General features: G+C 40.3%; 1 protein-coding gene across 4 annotated transcripts in view; it reads right to left on the bottom strand.

Annotated features, from left to right (window-relative positions):
• The window catches only part of RALB (RAS like proto-oncogene B), a 43,927-nt gene that overhangs the window by 17,647 nt on the left and 7,997 nt on the right, over window positions 1-18,283 (bottom strand). The window contains exon 1 of one of the 4 annotated variants that reach the window (XM_068687452.1): window positions 4,596-4,752. The exons of 2 other annotated variants lie outside the window; for them this stretch is intronic. The gene's annotated coding sequence lies outside the window, so the exon portion shown is untranslated. Of the gene's footprint in view, window positions 1-4,595; window positions 4,753-18,283 lie in introns of those variants that run through there. One more of the 4 variants, XM_068687453.1, reaches the window with a different exon arrangement.

Raw genomic sequence — 18,283 nt, 5'->3', positions numbered from 1 at the left:
GATGGATCTGGCCAGAGCATACCAACTGTCTTCAGATACCCCAGTGAAACAAGCACCCAGGATAAGCCAGAAGCCCAACCACCATTTAGCCTGCCTTCAGTACCACCAGCAGTAGCAACTGTTCCTACCCACACAATTGCCTGTCAAACATTCCTTGCTCCGAAGCTGAAACTGGAGTCCCGTGCTCACAACTCTGTGCCACCACGAGCCGCTCAAATACCTGCTGACATTTGATGGAGGTAGTGAACAATAAGCCCCTAGTCCCCAAGTTTACTATTAACCACAGAGGCACACCTCCCCAAGAGGGCTGGGGAATCATCTCCCTGTAGCCTCTGAAAATACTTGCACTATTTTAAGCACCAAACTGAAGGGCTCGCAGATGCATGCTGTGAGTCATTAAGCTCCCTCAATCAGGCACACTGCACTGGAGTGCCAAGCACCGAACCTTTTCGCCATCTTTCGATCGATACACTTGCTTCACACAAAGCAACAACAGTGACATTCAGTATTTCAGATAATGAGGAATTCTCTCATTCCGCTGCGTTAAGCCTCCTTTAAACAGAATTCTTCCCTCAAGTTGCCCCAGCCAGAACAGCGGCAGTATTTCTATCTTTAAATGCAGTGCTCTGACAGCCCAGTTTCCAACGGCCACATGCAGTCTCAAACCTAAAAACTTACAACAAGTCCTCCATGACAAACACTTAATTAGGAACTTTGATTTTTATTTTCAAGAGTAACTATCTGACAAGTACACCCTCTGTTACACCATTAGACAACAGTGTGAATGCTTATGGAAAGCAGCTGAACAAAATCACTGCTTGATCCCTGTTTTACGAGCTGAATGAGTGAAGTTGGACATAGGAAAAGGCTGGCACTGATACTGTACAATAATATTTTCAATTAAGAGTCTCCTTCCTTGACAGCTTCAGAACAAGATTCAGCCGATAAAGCTGAGTTTGATCTCAGTTTCACTTAAGGACAACCCTAAGCAAATTCTCATTGAGCATGCAGAATTGTTTAAAAATTAAACTGCTTCTTAAATTGTATTTTTAGAATAGAAACAGAATGAGAAGTAGCACCAAATCCAAGCACACATTCCATTTTTTTGAAAGGCCATTTCTTTAAATTGCTTGGCTAGTCTGTTTTATTATATGGTGGATAAAAGCGGAAAGCTGCCATAAAAGTCACTCGGTGAGACTTTGTGGTGACTGCCCTGATGAGAATTCCTTACCTACCCAAAATGGGATCTCAGTAAGCCAAAAACAATAAATAGCTGAGGATTACCATCACGGGGAAGAGTTTCTTATAGCAGCAGCAGTTTAGAGGAAAGGCTGCATCAGAGATTACTACACACTCTAGAATTAGTTTTTTCTAAGCAGGGAGTGGCTTCCTCAGTTACCAAAAGCACCTCTTCTCTGGACAGCTGAGGAAACCAGCATGCAACCTGATCTATAAAAACACTCCACTTGTTAAGCTTCTGCTCAGGATAGTGCTCTCCTGGGTAGAAGAGTGCTAACCTTAAGAAAAACACTATATTTAGCTAATGCTCTGCAACATGGAGTCCGGAGCTCAGGTAACTCCTACAGTTCAGCTTTTTAAAGTGCCCTGACATGTTGTGAGCGTCATCCCATAATGATGACACTACAATAATCTCATCAACGTGTTTCCCCCCCCCCCCCCTTAACCTACCATAAGCCACTAGTTTGCAAAAACTAGTCATCAATTTGTCATCAATTAGGCAAATTTACCATTCCTTCACATGGCCATCTAAATGAACAAAACTTTGCCTAATGTTCGGGCTAAGTCTGGGTCTCCAGCACTCCCCTCAAAGATGCCCTTTTAGTTCAGGTGAAGACATGCACAGAAAAAGCTAGAAATGGAAAGAAGTCACAGCACCTATAGAACTGCATGTTTTCAGCTTTTCACCCTATGCTTTGACTTCAGATTAGTTCTGTCACATTCCAAATTTAAGGATATTAAAAACTCTAGCTTCAATACACTTTGTTGCCTGAAATATTTTTTTTTTTAATCACATCAACTGACAGCACCACTAATTCATGAAGTAACAGCTGACAGGCTTTTTAAGACTGATAATTCCAGAACAGATTTTTTTAGTCTTTGACATACGATCCCGCAAAGCTTTCTAGTGAAGACTGTTCCCATTAAGTCTCACATTCCCACAATCAACCATTATTTGCACCTTTCTGTACCACGTCTGTATCCATGAGAAAAGCCACGGGCTCAAGGTCCATACAAACCAGTTCTGAGTGACTGCTCTAAGTGAGCACCCTGCCACCCTAAGTAGATTCAAGTATCTGCTTGCACAGCAACCTCCGTAACATTCCCGCATGACTTCATGGCTTTCATTTTGACAGGTCTTAAAAATATATTTGCACATCTCAAGCGCAAGAGACAAAACAGATCCTCTAATATCACTATTAAAGCAGCATTCAGAAGAACACGAAGAAACAAAGCACGAGTTATGTAGACTTAACTTGCTTAACTGACAAGACAACTTGATATTTCTGGGGCAGGCGTTGATGAAATTCTCTTAGTCCTGTTTAATGGGCTAAAAGGAGCTACCCACAAAGCAATCACACCCTGGCAGCTATTAACAAGAACTTTTTAACCATCCACTCCACAGCCTCTTGTGAAGAGCCACAATTATATCACCAAACAAAAGGCACTGTTTTATCATTACCACTAGGAACAGCCAAGATTGTTTGCTGACATTCCTGCTCCATCCAACAGCAGATAACAAGCACTGGAACCTTATCACCACCACTTGGTGGTGGCGCAGAAGTTTGCAAAGACAGGGCAGGGGGAGGGAAGGGATATAAAAGAAAGCCTAAAGAACAAGGCTTTTATCAGCAGGACAGTGTTTTCAAGTCGAGATAGAGTTTGAGAATGCAACTGCCACCTAACCTGGCTGACAACTGGGATCAGCACCTCTCGTAAATCAGGCATGCAAGAGCTACTGGAAGCCATGCACACAGGGTGTGGGAGGCAGCAAACGCCAGACCTGTGTTCATCACTTCTATGGCACCCCCGCAGCCACTGGATTTTGCTCAAACTCCCAGAGATAACTGCTTCCATCCTGAAGTTGTTTGCTTTGGGCACAAGACACCTGCTGGCCTTGGGTGCTGCTTTTGTCTTGATACCCACCATGCACTCCCATTGCCTCAACACTCACTGCCTGCACAGCTGCCATGAGAAACTGGCTCCTTTAGTACATCTACTGTGAGAGGCCATTAATTAAGATGAATTCATGGTGTAATAGAAAGCAATTCACTTAATCAGCAGTCAGTCACATGGAGTTTGAATCTAATTACTCTAGTTAATAAGAAGTTATCAATTCAAAGTACAAGTATCCACTGCATAGGAAGGGAACAGAACTTACAGAGCAAGAGGACAAGATCAAACTACAAACCAGTCTCCTGAAACATGATGTTAGGGCTTGTTTTGCTATGCTGCCTGGACCCCAGTGCTTCCCAGAGAAGTAAGCCACTTCCCACAGCATTCAGTCAAATCACAGTCGGTGCTAAATCAGAAAAGTTGCAGCTGAAAGAAACTTAAAACCTCTACGGGGCATTAGATTGCAGAATCTATCATCCAGGATTTCAGCACACATAGGGTAGTCCAGGCAGCATCTCAAAGCGCCTCAACTGCTCTCCTTTCTGTCCAGATATCCAGCACCACTGCGCTGACAATTAGGGACAAGTTTGAGAGTTTTAAAGGGCATTGTCTGGTCAAATTAAGCTTTCAGTTAACAGTTTCTGAAAAGCATTCCAACTACGCCTTTGAACTAGACATTTCTCCGCAGCACATACATAACGCCAGTGAAAGCAGGTCAGCTTCACTCTTCTCCACGCACACCAAGCAGGGGCAAGCCGGCCCCCTCCAAAAGGGGCATACACTCTAACACGAGAAACTTACTCAAAGAACAGAGAAGTCTGCAGACTATTCCCATAAATAAAAACTATTTCATCCAGGAAGTGACTGCACTTTACTGCGGTAAGTCGATACCATCTGATTATAAGCAGAAAAATAAACCTAAGTTCAGCGAGCAGAGGCCAGAAGCATGATGAAAGCGGCAGATATGGCTATTTCGACAAGCCTGCGGCAAGCGAAAGAGCCATAAAGACACTACTGCCAAGCGAAATCGAGCTGTCGCTATTCAGCTTTGTATAATTAATAGTTATTTTTGGCTATCAAGCAAGAGCTGCCACAAGCCCTGTCCCCGGGTGCCTGCCCCCTCACCCGGCTGGGCTCGCTGCTGGACAGGGCAGCACAAAGTTTCTCCGCGCAGAGCCCGCTCCCGGGGAGCCGCAGCTCCGAGGCTGCTCCCGCCCAGACCCCCCGGCAGGCAGGGCAGCCCCGGGGCCGCCCCAGGAGCGCAGAGCCCGGCCCTGCCGAGCCGCGGCCGCCCCGCTGAGGCGCTCCCCCAACGGTCACCGGGCCCCAGGCCCTGCCGCAGGGCCGGGAGGCGCAGCCGGCCCCAGGTGCGGCCGCCTCCTTCCCCCCCCCGTCCCCCAGAGACCCTCAGAGACCCCCGGTGCCCCCACCCGGGCTCAGCCCAGTCCCCGCCGCCTCACCTGGGGGCCCGCTCCCGGCCCGGCCGCAGCGCTGCCCCCCGCCGCGCTCTCATGGGGGCGCCGCCGCCCGCGCGCCCCCGCCGCGCACTTCCGCCCTCGTCGCCGGGGCCGCCCGGCCGCGGGAGCGCGCCCGCCCCGGAGTCACGTGGCGAGCGCGGGCCAATGGGCGGGGAGAGGCCGGAGGGGGGGGGGCGGCCGTTAGGGCGGCCGTTGGGGCTGAGGCGGCGGTTGGCGGGGTGGGGGGGAGGTGGATGGGGGGATGCTGCCGCTGCTGCGCCTTGTCCTGGTGGAAAGGGGCTGCAGGGAGGTGCCGCCTCCCTTAAATGCACTTCCACGGTTTTAGTGCGAGCTCAGCTGACGGCTGGTGCCTGAAAGCAAAGGGAAGCTTCCCCCGTTTGTCCTCATAAATGTTGAGGATCTCTGTCCTGTTAGATGCTCGTCCTGCAACGCTGCCGTGTGTGTGTGAGGACACAGCGCTTAACTCCTCAGGAAAAAAATAATAATAATTAAAAAGCTACTGCTGTATTTACTGCAACCCTTCCTTCAGGTGTGTATCAGTCCACAAATCCAAGTTCTGTCCGTCCGGTTCTAATGTTACCAACCCGTCACGCAACCAGAACAGCAGTCTCGCCAGTCACAAAGAAATGCATGCATTTTCTCTCTGCTTTTCCGTCTTTAATTTGCTTAATTTTTCTAGATTTAAAAGGTAGGAGAGTTTGACCTATTCCACACACTGAAGTTAGAGTGAATATCTCGGGTAAAGTTTTTCCTTCACATAAAACAGCAGTTTTCATGAAAAGGCCCATTTCGGAAATGATAAAAGTCATTATTTCCACCTATCTCTTTGGTTTGAGATCCTCTGGGTCAAATGCAGAAGAACAGGAGACGTGAGGGTTTGAGCAGTCAGCTCCTGCTCTCACACAGGGCTTCCATGGAGCCTCCTATGGCAGGGAAGGAATTGCCTTCCACCTATGTCTATTTTCACCTCTGTGAGTGAAATTGTATTTTGAGATTGGAGAGAATAAAAAAGAGCTCTCACTTATGGCAAATGCCAAAAAAAAAAAAAAAAAAAAAGAAAAAGAAAAAAGAAAGAGCAATAGAAATGCAGCTTTATAAAAGTGATAGGTGAAACAATGGCCTATTTCCAAAATGAAGGAGGAGGAATTGAAAAGAGATTTACTATAATCTGTAATTTCACGGTTGGCAAAAAAATACCAGAAACTGGGAAAAAAAGACTTACAGAGGAAGGGGGGAGGGGGAAAAAAAAAAAAAGAAAAAAAAAAGTAGGTGTATGGCTCTGAGAATCAGCTGAGTATTTCAGCACTGAAAGGAAAAAAAAAAAAAAAAAGTATCTTCTGATTTTCTCATTTCTTGAAGGAAACCAAGTTTTCTACATTGCTCGTAAATAAACAGGATTGACATCATCCTTGCATCATCACTAGCTTCTCCTCTTGACTTAAACAACTGAACAAAGCACCAGATTTTAGTTAATACCTTAGATGGGAATGCGGCTTTTCTCCTTTCAGGTTTGTGCATTGGGAAAGGTCCCAATTCCAGTATTTTTTTCCCTCTGCATTATAGGATGTACTAAATTAAGAACTGCGTCAATATTCATCCTGCATGGGAGCTGGCAGACCAAGAGCCATTTACTGTTTGATGCCATCCATGCAGAGAAAGAATAAGCAAAGAAAGAAATATTTAACAATGTGAAAGAATGCTTTTTTATAGCTACCACTTAAATTTCCCAAATATTGGTATTTCTAGGACTATGCATTGTTTTTTGATACATTTTGTGCATTTGTATGGAGCCCTAAAAATACCCAAGTTTCCATGGCCATCTTTCATGTCACGCTGGCGATAATGGTGGGACCAGTCGCTCTGATGTGACTATTCAAAAGAGAGAAATATTTTCAGCAAATCTTATCTTTGAGTTGGAACTACCAAGAACCAAAGAAGCTGGATCTTTCCAAGCAGACTTGGTATTAGTCTGCTGCCCATATCGCAGAGCTGACACTTCCCCTTACCCTGTTGCAAAAAACAGGGTTGAGAAATAAACCTCCTCTATTCTGCTTCTGCAAATTGTTTAGGGGAAATCTGCTTCTTTATAGTAAGAGAGTCATGACAAAGAACGTTTGTCTGAGGCCACATTTTAAATCATTATGCATGTTGCCTGGTATAATCTCCATGGTTACCATAGGTGTTACAGATATATTTTTGCTTCAGTACTTTAAGAAAATTTCTATAGAACAATTTAGGAGAGAAAATTCCTTTTATCATTTATATTGCATTTATTTTATTCTAAGTGCTTTACAGGCAATAAATGTTCACTTTCTAAGCGAGTAAGATTTCAGTAGAGATGGAGAAAATTATCTCCAGCTGTCACTTCATCATGCCATAATACATGTATGCTTCAGACTGCAAACTCTTTGAGATAGGCACAGTATTTTTGATGCATGTATTTAGTTTCCAGCCCACTAAGGGTGTAACAGGGCAGTCTGTGCCACTGCTAGGGCCACTGTGAACAACGTGAAGAGTGGTGGGATAACTGAGCAGCAAATTATTATTTTTTTTCTTTGCAAAGATTAAGACTCCTACTTCCTTTCTGGGCAATTCTATTTTGTAAGTAGAAATGTATTTTAGAAAGATGGCTATCTGAAGCAAGAATTAGCTGAAATTAGTTCTAGAAACTAGTCAAGAGAAAGATATAAAACCCAGGTAGATAGCTCTATTTTATTTATTCATTTATTGTGGAAATAATTTGCAAACAAAATCAAGAAGTAAAGAAAAAATTAAATGGAAAGGACAGATAGTAGACCCTAAACCTACCCTGTGAGAGGCAGGGATGAGTAGATCTGTGTGATTATAGGATCTAGGGTGAGTTACCATACCCACCACTAATGAGAGAGAGAAGCTAAATGGATAAATTCATGCTGGATGAGGCTGGCAGTTCTCTTGTCTTGGCCCCCATGTTTGTCATTTACACCTGTACAGAGTACGTGTAAAACCACCATCTGCATTCCCATCTCTCCTTTGGCAGTGTTTTATAGAATCTCTGCCCTATTATTTGGTGTTGTTTTTTGTTTGTTTGTTTGTTTTGTTTTGTTTTTTTGCACAAGTGACTATGGGAGGAACAAGATATGGAATCCAGTTCAGGCAAAAATGTATTTGAGGAACTAAAAGACCTAACAGGTTGCAAATGATGAACAGAAGCAGTTCCCTGTTTCTGCTGGGATCGTGTAGGAAAGGTGTTTAAACTGATTTTAAAAGACTTTAAAGGTTAAAGAACTTGAGGAGGATCCTGGAACTGCAAGGGAGTCAGTGCTGCATGGAAAGGCAGTCTTGCAGAATTACTTGTAGTAAGTGATTTGCAGTCCCTGTCAAAAACAGAAGAGGCAGCTTTTCTTCTCTTCTTACATCTGAATGTTGGAGATGGACAGCTGCAGGATAAGTACCTGATTCACAACTTTTGCCACAGCACCAGGCAGGGGACTGTTGTTTAAAACAACAGGACCTGTTGTTTACCTCTACTGCCAGCAATGACCACAAAGTCAGGAATCAGTGGAGAAAGAAGTGGTCCTGCCACGACTCCAGCACTGAGGCTGAGCCAGTAACATAAGAACGGGATAAAGCAGTCCCTCTCTGGTGGAATTCTTCGTTGTATATGGTCAGTGCCCTGTAGCACCTGTGCAGCATGAAACAAAGGCTCACTGAGGGCAACCAGACCTGTAAGGCTTTATTAATTTGTTCAATCCAAAGCCACTGTGTTATTTGTATCCTACTTACTGAACCATTCTGCAATCAAAATGAATGCTAGCATAAAGCTGGGGAGAACAGAAGAAAGCAAACTGGAGAGAATAGGAAAAAATAAAATAAAATAAAAAAAGTACTATTGCATTAGCTAGAATGTTATGATATCCTTTTTGTTCTCGAAATATAACATTTTTTGTATGTGCAGAGTTCAGCTGCCAGAGTTAATCTAGGCTTAGATAGCTTGCCAGAAGAGGTGCATGTACATAGTGTGCATTCAGAGCTTGTTCTAAAAGAAAAATAATATAGTCAAAGATCATTTTCTCTTCAGGGATGGATAGTCCAACAAGAACTACATTATACAGATTATTTGTATACTGACTGAGAATGAAGCTGACCTTGCATTGATTTATGAATTTCAACATTAAAAAACAAAACAAAAAAAAAAACATAAAGCAGTAAAACAAACTGTATCAGAAACAAATTATAGTAAATGAAAGATGATTGTGGTTTTGGCCCTGTAGGAGTTTATGGTGTTTTGATTGTATCGTGCCCTTCATTTTTGTTACAAGTACCAGGAAATCAACTCACTAAAGTTCACTACGGAATCACGTTGCAATTTCAGGTGCAGCTGGAATTCTGTCAGGATCAAACTACAAGGTCATTTTAAGGAGATTCTTACTGAAACGTTGTGAGGTAAGGAACTTCACATACCCGTGTTACAAGTGTTAAGCTTCTTATCATCATGATTATCAACAGCGTGACAGATTTAGGGCCTGATCTTGGAGACTTTACAGAAGGAGATAACTTTATTTTAACTATTTTGATAGCTTAGAATCAAAAGAGAATAAAAGGACTGGAGAGAGTCATAGCAGGTGAGGTGGCCCAAAGGCAAGCTCAGTTATACATGATCTTGGCGTGTATACATTTTTGGCATGTATTTGTTTAATGCAATTAAAATTGTATTAAATGATACATATATCATTTTGGGCATGTATTTGTTTAATGCAATGAAAGTTGCAACATCATCATAACCATTTATTTAAAATATTGGATTACTTTATCATAAGAAAAAAATTAACAGTATTTACTTTAGATTACTTTAAATGTCACTTGCTACAGTTTTAGCCTATTAACTAGTTGCAAAGTGGGCATAGCAATCAGATTTTTCTCTTCCTTTTGCTTCAACCTGTTAAATATGAAAAAAAAGTCATTATTTTTTCACTCTTTTGAATCGCTTTTTTCTTCAAAATAACACCTTTTTTTTTTTTTTTTTTTTTTTTTCTTCTTCAGTTGTTCCCTATAGGCCATGTTTCCTAATTGCCAGTCACTCTCTTTCTTCTTTGGCCTCTCTCCAGCTGGCCCACATTTCCTCAAGTGCACTGCTGAAGCAGATACATTAACTAAGGCTTTACCAGTTATATGGAGGGTAGAAAATGTACATTAGTGTCTTACAGATAAACTTGGATGTATTATCATACTGAAACCAATTATGTGAAAACTAGAATTACTGTGGAACAAGATAAGGCAGGGATTTTTTTTTTTGCCAGAAAAATAAAGCAGATAGCTAACATTATTGAGAATTTTGCTCACTGAGATGAACATTGCTACCTGACTGAATAACTGCTGCTGGGGAGTGATTTGAGCATTCATGAAAAAAAAAAAAAAAAAAAAAAAAAAGAAGAAAATCGTGTTATCAGATCTTTTGTCACTTCTTCTTTAATCATATTTTTTCCAGACGAAATTACTGGCAAATATATTAAATTAATTGTGAAAATTACTGGCTTTGAAAGCAACCAGCATTCTAGCAGGGTGGGATCAGTATTTTAGAAAGATTTGTCAATGAAAAAAATATACAATTTTAAGTATCTGCTTCTGCCTGCAGACTATAATTTACCTACCTTAGAGCAAGCCTAAAATGTCCTTCTGCAAATTAAAGCAGAGCATATATTTATGCAATGACAGCTCTTCATATTTAGACTGCTCTCTTCGTTGTTATTAATGCATTTTTCTCTTTTCAATGTTTAATTGGAACATCTATTGCAAATATTTGGAAGTCTCAATGTCCCCTTACCACTTAAGTGGCAGTAAAATTTTTATTTCCCAAACACCTTACAATTTATGAGAGGGATTTGGGGACTTGAATTTTGTAATAGAATTATTTATCATTATAGTATTTTACCCATGCTTCAGTGGTATACTTTATGGAATTAACTCTGGTACTCTGTGGCTAAAAATCAGACTTTTATTGCACCTTTGTGTTATTATGCTGGCAAATGTCAAATTGAAGAAGGTCTGAATACGAACTTGAATGGGCAAATCTTGTTTGGAAATCCAAGTGCTGTGTGAAGTGGATTTGATGGTAAAACAAATGGCTACAAAGTTTGTCTACCAAAATTGCTCTTTGCTGCACTTGGCTAGAGATTCTTTACTCCCTACACTTACACAATACAACATGGCACTGTTCTCTAAATGCTGTATTTCAGCCCAGATGTAACAGCCTCAAAAATAGTGGGTTAAGTGGTTATTGTAGGAAACCTGCAGGAATTTGTTCAATCAGCAAAGGTTATAAGGAAGTTTGTCTGTCTACAAATATGCTAACGTAAGCATCATATTTTTATACCACCACTCTTAGTTACAGAGCCTGCTTAGAACATAATCTGGTAATGTGATAATACTGCTACACTGAAGAAAATTTTCACTGTTGAGCTGAATGTTGATGTGTTAGTTTACATAGCATTCTTCTCTTCTAGAAAAGCCATGTTCTTGCGGTTGATAACCTAATACAGTCTACAAACAGCCTCTCCTTTTTTTTTCTCATGTTAATTTGATAAGAGTACAATATGCTTTACATTAGGGGATTAAGGAGAGTAATTTCAAAATAAGCATCCGTTGTATCTCATCTAGATAACATCCTGGCTTCTGTATTGTCTTTTAACTTTACAAGCTGTGTTACAGGCTTGTCAGAGCAATAATGGCCAAAGAATGGCTTTTTCGACCATTTTTTGATCATTTACAGTTTATTGAAGAGTGTTGTATTTTAGCTTTCTCAAATCTTGTTTACTTGATTTGACATAATCATAGATGACAGCAGAACCCACATATATCATATATTGCAAATCTGCATCTGTACTTCTGCTGTATGGATCATGAGAATCTGTAATGTAAATCTTGAACAAATTCTTTTAAGATGTTCCATCTACTCAGACTGAAAAAATGAAATTTACAGTAAATAAGGAACAAGCCCCAACAGTGTCTATATTTTCTAAGAAGCTTTGAGAATTATGCTTGCCCTTAATCATACAAAACACCTTTGTATAACTTTGAGATCTTCAACAAAAAGCTTTACACAACCTTTCAGAGAACAATAAATCAAACTTCTGACTTTTCAAAATTGCTTCTCTGCATTCAGGCATGAATTTCATCCTCAAGCTGGATTTCTTGAAGGGCAACAACAGACCTTTAGTTGCATTTTTTTCTGATCACACTTTCAGCAACGGAAAATGAATTACTTTGATCTGAGTCACCTAACTATATTTATTCCCCTTATAACCTTTGTCTCTTTATAAGGCTTTCCTTTTTCTATACAATGGTTCTCTAACATTTAAAATGGAATTACAACCAGGTCATAAGACATACAAGGCCTGCTTTTCTCCTACCTTTTCTTCTTCTGTAGCAATCAATGTCTGTAAAAACATCTGTAAAATGCCAAATGGCAGATGATACAGATATAAATCACTACAGAAATGGTCAGATTGTTGGTCTTAGGACAGTTTCTATTCTGTAAAAAAGAATTTCATATTGGATCATTGTGATCATCATTGTTTGAGTTGAACAGAAAAAGGAAGTTATGTCCCTTCAAGAACTGGTCTCTGCAGATAACAAATGATAGTGTACATACATATTATGGGGGGGGGGGAAATCATGTTTTTTTCTTTTCTGCAGATCAATAGACTTCAATCTGCAAGCCCCAAGCTTAAACTCTCATATGAGTCACTGTAAGTTAACTGGTAAAGTTAAAAACTGGCGTTGTTCATTTACACTGTCCCAGAAGCATATCTGGTTCATGGAAATAGATGCACGATGCCAAGCAGATACTATAATCCTTCCCATGGAAACTAGAACTGTGAAGGCACAGATGCCAGCAGTGCAGGCAGTATAAACTGCGATGTCTTTATGAGAGCAGGGACTGTTCAATGTGTGGTTTAATCATTAGGTAAGATTAAATCACTCTTGCTTGTGCCCTCCCTGGTTTAGTGAGTTTTACAGCATGCAAACTGGATCAGCTTCAACAAGGACTAAATACATCCTTTGCCTTGCACAAGATAGTCTTTGGCTTTCACTGTTTGGAGTATTCTCCCCACAGATAAGGGCTCCAATCACCTCAGTGGAGGAGGCAAGTGGTCTCTGGTTTCCTACATGCTATATAGATCCTGTATTCCCTGAGACATCGGATAAAAGAATGCATCTTCTTTCTGTTAGTTGAAAGAAATGACTGCTATTCTCTACTCCCATCACGCTTTCAATTTATGGAGAAGGGGACAATTTACAAGATACCCCGTTCCTAAATTGTTCCCTTTCAGCTTCCCACTGAACCTGTTGGCTTGCATAGATTACGTTCAGAGAAGGGATCTGAGAATTTTACCAAATCTGGTTGTGAGGGCTTAATGTGCTACTTGCCCCAAAGTCTGTGCAGCTCTTTTGGTAAAGGTTTTTTCTATCAAGAGAGCTGTAGTTGCTAACATTTGTGGTCTTAGTGTTTCCATTTAACAGTTATAAGGCTGGAAACAGGCAAACTAAATGGAAGATCCAAAATGTTTAATGATTTGTCTTTTCTTGACAAATGTTTTAACCAAACTAGTTATTTTCTTGTAAATTTAGAAAAGATCTTTATATAGAGCAAGCCTGAGATATTATAGTGTTGAGGCAGCTGCCACTTCCGTCCAAGAAAGGGCAGCCCTTCATGCTATTTGGAAGGCAAAAATGCTATGGATTTGGCCATTGTGGCTGAAGATATCCATTATGTCAAATGCAAAATGCAATAGTCATGTCACGTCCATGGTAGATTCAGCTTGATGTAGTTCTGCCTTTTCAGTTTCTTTTCACAGAGCTTAAGCAATGTGGCCACCTGCTGAATCCCTCTTTTGATTAGCATGTAAAGAATCCTTTGTTTGGATCAGCTGGACTCCTTTGACTTCTCAGCACTGGAGGCTCAGCAACAGTTTTCTTGAGGCTTTTCTTAAATCTCTCTAAGGGTTTTCTGGGGATAATTTGGGAAGCTTTCAATTTGGGGAGAAAAGGAATGGAATTTTACCATCTCTACTTAGCTGATTTGTATTTTCTTAGTTTTTTATATGACGTTAATGGAGATAGAGCTGCACTTTAGCACCGCAGTCTAAGCTATCATTTCTAAATACAGTCTGGATCATGGCAGAAAGAACTGCAGTGTTAACATATAGGTGCTGCCTGCAGAGTTCAAATTTCCTTAAACTTCAGAGCTCATATTTTAAATTGGTTAGAAATGAGTGTGCCTTTACAATACTTTCTACGATTCTTAGCTCAGAGAGAGCTGTGATTCTTACAAAACTTTCAGTGCTCTAAACCATCGTTGGTTTCTCTGCTATTGAAGTTCTGTGCATCTTCATGGAAGCTTTGGCTCTTAGTTCTTGTCAAGCAAATGTGACAGTTAGAAACTAGAATCTGTAAAGACTTGTGTGAAAGACATTTTTAAAAAATCAAAACCTGTAATGAGGGACTATTCTGGAAATGGAATAAGGTTCAGGTAGGACTCTTACTTCTACTTGAAGAATTGCTTATCTGCCTTAAAATATAGAAGTCATTCTAACATGATTAGGTCCTGCCCACCTATCACTGAGATTTCACTCAGTGAAAAGCTGTAATTAACAGGAACACCAACACGTAAAGATAATCAGCAAAATGGCTGACAGCTTTTTTTCCTACACAGACTCCTAGCTCATGTAGCAAATTTCCAACAATCAAGCTCACTCTCATGCAGGTTTGGATCACGGGGAGGGTCTTGAGCTGCTACTGCTAGAAGAGGTATGAAAATATCTTAGTCCAGATCTAGGAAATGTTGATCAGCTCCAAGAGCCACTATACTTTAGATGGTACCACACTGGTTGCTACTCCCGGTCTTACTTTAGATCCACACCACAGAGCTATTTCCTGGTTATATTTTGATCCATGTGCACTTTTAGTTCCCTGAGAAGCATGTTTTGTGTTCCAGTGAGAACTGGAGTCAATTTTTACTCTTATTGACCAATATTCATTCTAGCTTCATTTTTGTTTGATTCCAAATTTTGGCCATTGATTTGTCAGTACAGTTTGTTGCTCCAGGATATAACTCATTTGTACTCTGAATTCACTGAAGCAATCTTTTTCAGCATGCCAGAGACATGGCTGTAGTTTGTTAGGCAGCTAGAGCCTTTATTCAAACTCCAGCTTTTGAGCTTAAGCTTTTTCTCAAAAGCTACTGATGATTTCCAAATCTAACAAACTAGTTTGCTGGCAACCTTATTTTAATTATATATAAAGCATTTTAGTTCCAGTTCGTATTCTGTTCCATGTACAAACATTTCATTCTAATTCTGCCAAACCTTTGCCACTCTTTTTCTAGTTCCTGTTAATAAAATGCATAGCTTCCTGGTCTGCATCCTGTTAGTGCTGACACAGGCTCCTAATATCAAGTACAGATTCATCCCTCCAAGGACAGGAAATGTTCTGCTTTGCTGATTCAAATCTGAGCAGAAATAACACAGCCTGTGAAAGTCTTAAGAGAGAAAATTTTAGCAAAGAATATGAGAGTTATGAATGTAACAGTCGGAGTTATAAATGAAAAGGAGAGGAAAATCTGACTTGAAACTGGTCTGGAAGTCCTTGATAAATGGTAACAGTGATAGTAATGAAACAGCCCAAGAATTCAGCCTTACATCAGCAAACTTTTTTGTATGTTTTTCCTTCCTATAGTTTTGTTATTTTTGTTTGGTTGGGTTTTTTAAATTTATTCTATGCTGTATGACTTAATATAAATTGGTGTGAGGAAATTTCAATTCAATATTATTTAACAAAGATTTTGCAAGCATTTTTGTAATTTAGTGTTGCTGATAGTAGCTTGTGTGTGAAGTTGCCGCACGAGGATGACAACTTTAAATCTGTTTGCCTTGTTGCTTGTGTCAATTTGTTGAAATGCTGTAAGACAACTGAATCCATTAATAAGCAGTTAAACCAATAGACTGTGGCTAACAATGGTTGGATCTTGAAAATACTGATATTACAGAAACTGCCTGTGGAACTGGCAACTTCTAGACAAGATGCTAAGGACTGAACTCTGATGTTCCTTTCCAGGTCATTGGATTGCTTTGGCTTAGAGGATGTGGTGATTCTGTATGTAAAGACAAGCTATTCTTTAAACTGTGCTATATAGGGTGATCGCCATACTAAATGTAGTTGAATTTCACAAATTAACAAATGGACCATAGCAGTCATTCAGCTGAAAAGAAAAATGATTTCAGATGGGGGGATTTTACTGGGACATAAGTAGAGGCATTGCATAAGGAGATACAAACTGAACAAGTGTGCTTGATAAAGGGAGACAAAACAAAGACAGATAAGTCCTCAGGTTCTTAACTTTACAGTTTCTTTGAGTAGCTTAGCAAATCACAATACAGATGAATGAAATTCAGGGGGTGCTTTGCACACCTATGTACGAAGTCATTGCTTCTCTTTCCTAGACAAAACTGAATATGCTTCTGCTTAAACATGGTAGTGCAATGGATTTACTGTTTTCTTAGGGACTCTAGCCGATTTAGCATGAGTGGGCAGGATGCTTTCCTTCCTCCAAGCTTGCTAATGGGCAACAGGAAGTGTTGCCTTCCTTCCCTGCTCCCAGCCTGCTGCCTCTGCAACATCCCCTGCCTTCAGTGACAGGGCTTCCTTGCCAGATTCCTGCACACATATGCACACACTGCTTAAAAAAAATATTAAAAAAAAAAAAAAGGAGGGGATAGTCCAGATACTTCTGATGGACGTTATAGTCTTATTTCTTTCTTCTAATCTGTTATATATCGTGCATAAATAGCTGTCATATTTTACCTAGTGGTGAGTGCATTTTGGTTGTGGTGGACTGTTCTATAAATAACTTTGTTATGACAATTATTATAGCAACATACTATTTGGGGCATGTAGACTAATTAGAATTTTGAAGTTGCAATTGAAATCTGTGAGAGTGAAGGAGCACTGGAAGAGGTTGCCCAGAAAGGCTGTGGAGTCTCCCTTCCTGGAGATTCTTAAAACCTGCCTGGATGTGATCCTGTGCAACGTGCTCAAGGTGACCCTGCTTGAGCAAGGAGGTTGGGCTAGGCGATTTCACAGAGGTCCCTTCCAACCTCAAGCACTCTGTGATTCTGTGAAAAGCAACAGTGTTGACACCTTTGGGCTTGAAAAATATCAACAGATTTGGTGCAGTCCCAGTTGTGGGGACTTTTTGAGTTCTAGCTGTCATGTTCACATGTTTCACCCCTGTAGTAATGGACTTCTCCCTCTGATGACTCAGAGGAAATAGTCTCCACCCATTCTTTCACAGAATAAAACACAGTAGTCCCCTAATTTTTTCCACAGCAGAAAATCACAGTGACTGTAGAGCAAGAATTTAATGTAGCCCCAGATACTAGCATAAATATGTGATTAGATTGGATCTCATTTAGCTTGTGACCTCATTTGAAACTATTGTGACCTCACTAGTTATAACAGTCTTCTTTGGGAACTACTGCTTTATGTACTTCTAAATAGCAGATCTGCATTTCTGAATTATATTGCCACCCTATAGCACAAAGCAGCATAGATTCAGCATGTCCTGAATCGAAGACTCGGGTTATTTAATGTTTGCATAGCCTAAGATAAGGGAAATGGATCTATTAGAGGCAGCATTACCAACCTCCTCTCACCTTTACTGTCTTCTTTGTATCAAGAGCTATGATTATATTTCATTCCAGTGACTTCACACCAAATCTGGATTTACACTGGGATGACAGCAGAATTTGACTGCTATTCAAAGCAATGCTAATTTGTATTGTAAAATTAGCTTGTTTCCTTCTTGATTTTCACTAATTTACATAAAGTTACAGACATATATGATGCCTTAAAGGTGCATAAAACAAACGCCCCTTTCCTGTAGAGATTACAATCAACAATAAGAAATAAAAACACAGTATAAAGAACTACTGCCAGGAGGAAATGGATTTTTTTTCCATGGATTGTGCTTTTCTATGGGACATGCACTCAGTAATTTTTAATCTACAATCAGTCCAGGTTAAGTACTTTGTTTCTTTTAAAGATGTAAATAGCAACGCCTAGTGGATTAGCATAGAAACACTTTATAGAAGAAATGCCTCTTACAAAGGATTTGAATGAAGATAGCATTGTGATTTCTTCCAAAAATCTTATCAGAAAAGAATTCACAGCAGAGAAGAATAGCTCCTGCCTTTTCATCACAGTTATTTTCAGAAAAACAAGTACTGAAGACAGATAAGGAAACTTTCTGGTAGATTATTCCTATTATCAAATAGCAACTTCACTCCACCCTTCCCTTGTATTTGGCTTCATACAGAGTGCCTGAAGCTACAGTTTTGTTGCAAGACTACCCTCAGAAAAATCCCCTGCCATTGTCAGACATGCTAACAAAAGAAAGAAATGTATACTTCTTACGAAGAGGAAGACTGTAATTAACTGCTATCCATCAAAATTAGGAGAGGTACCTGTTTAGCCTGAATAAAAGCAAATGTACCTTTCCACTGTACCTTAACTGGCTGCATATGCTGAAACCGAGCCATGGGCACATCCAGGAGCACTTTTCCTCAAGCAGAAGTTTCAGCTGAGATCTACATCCCTGTCCAATACTTACAGAATTTCCCTGAAGACAAAGT

Source organism: Anas acuta, chromosome 6 (assembly GCF_963932015.1).
Source record: "Anas acuta chromosome 6, bAnaAcu1.1, whole genome shotgun sequence".
NCBI classification, from domain to species: domain Eukaryota; kingdom Metazoa; phylum Chordata; class Aves; order Anseriformes; family Anatidae; genus Anas; species Anas acuta.
Note: the sequence above shows the minus strand (reverse complement) of the source record. Positions and strands in the feature narration are given on the sequence as shown.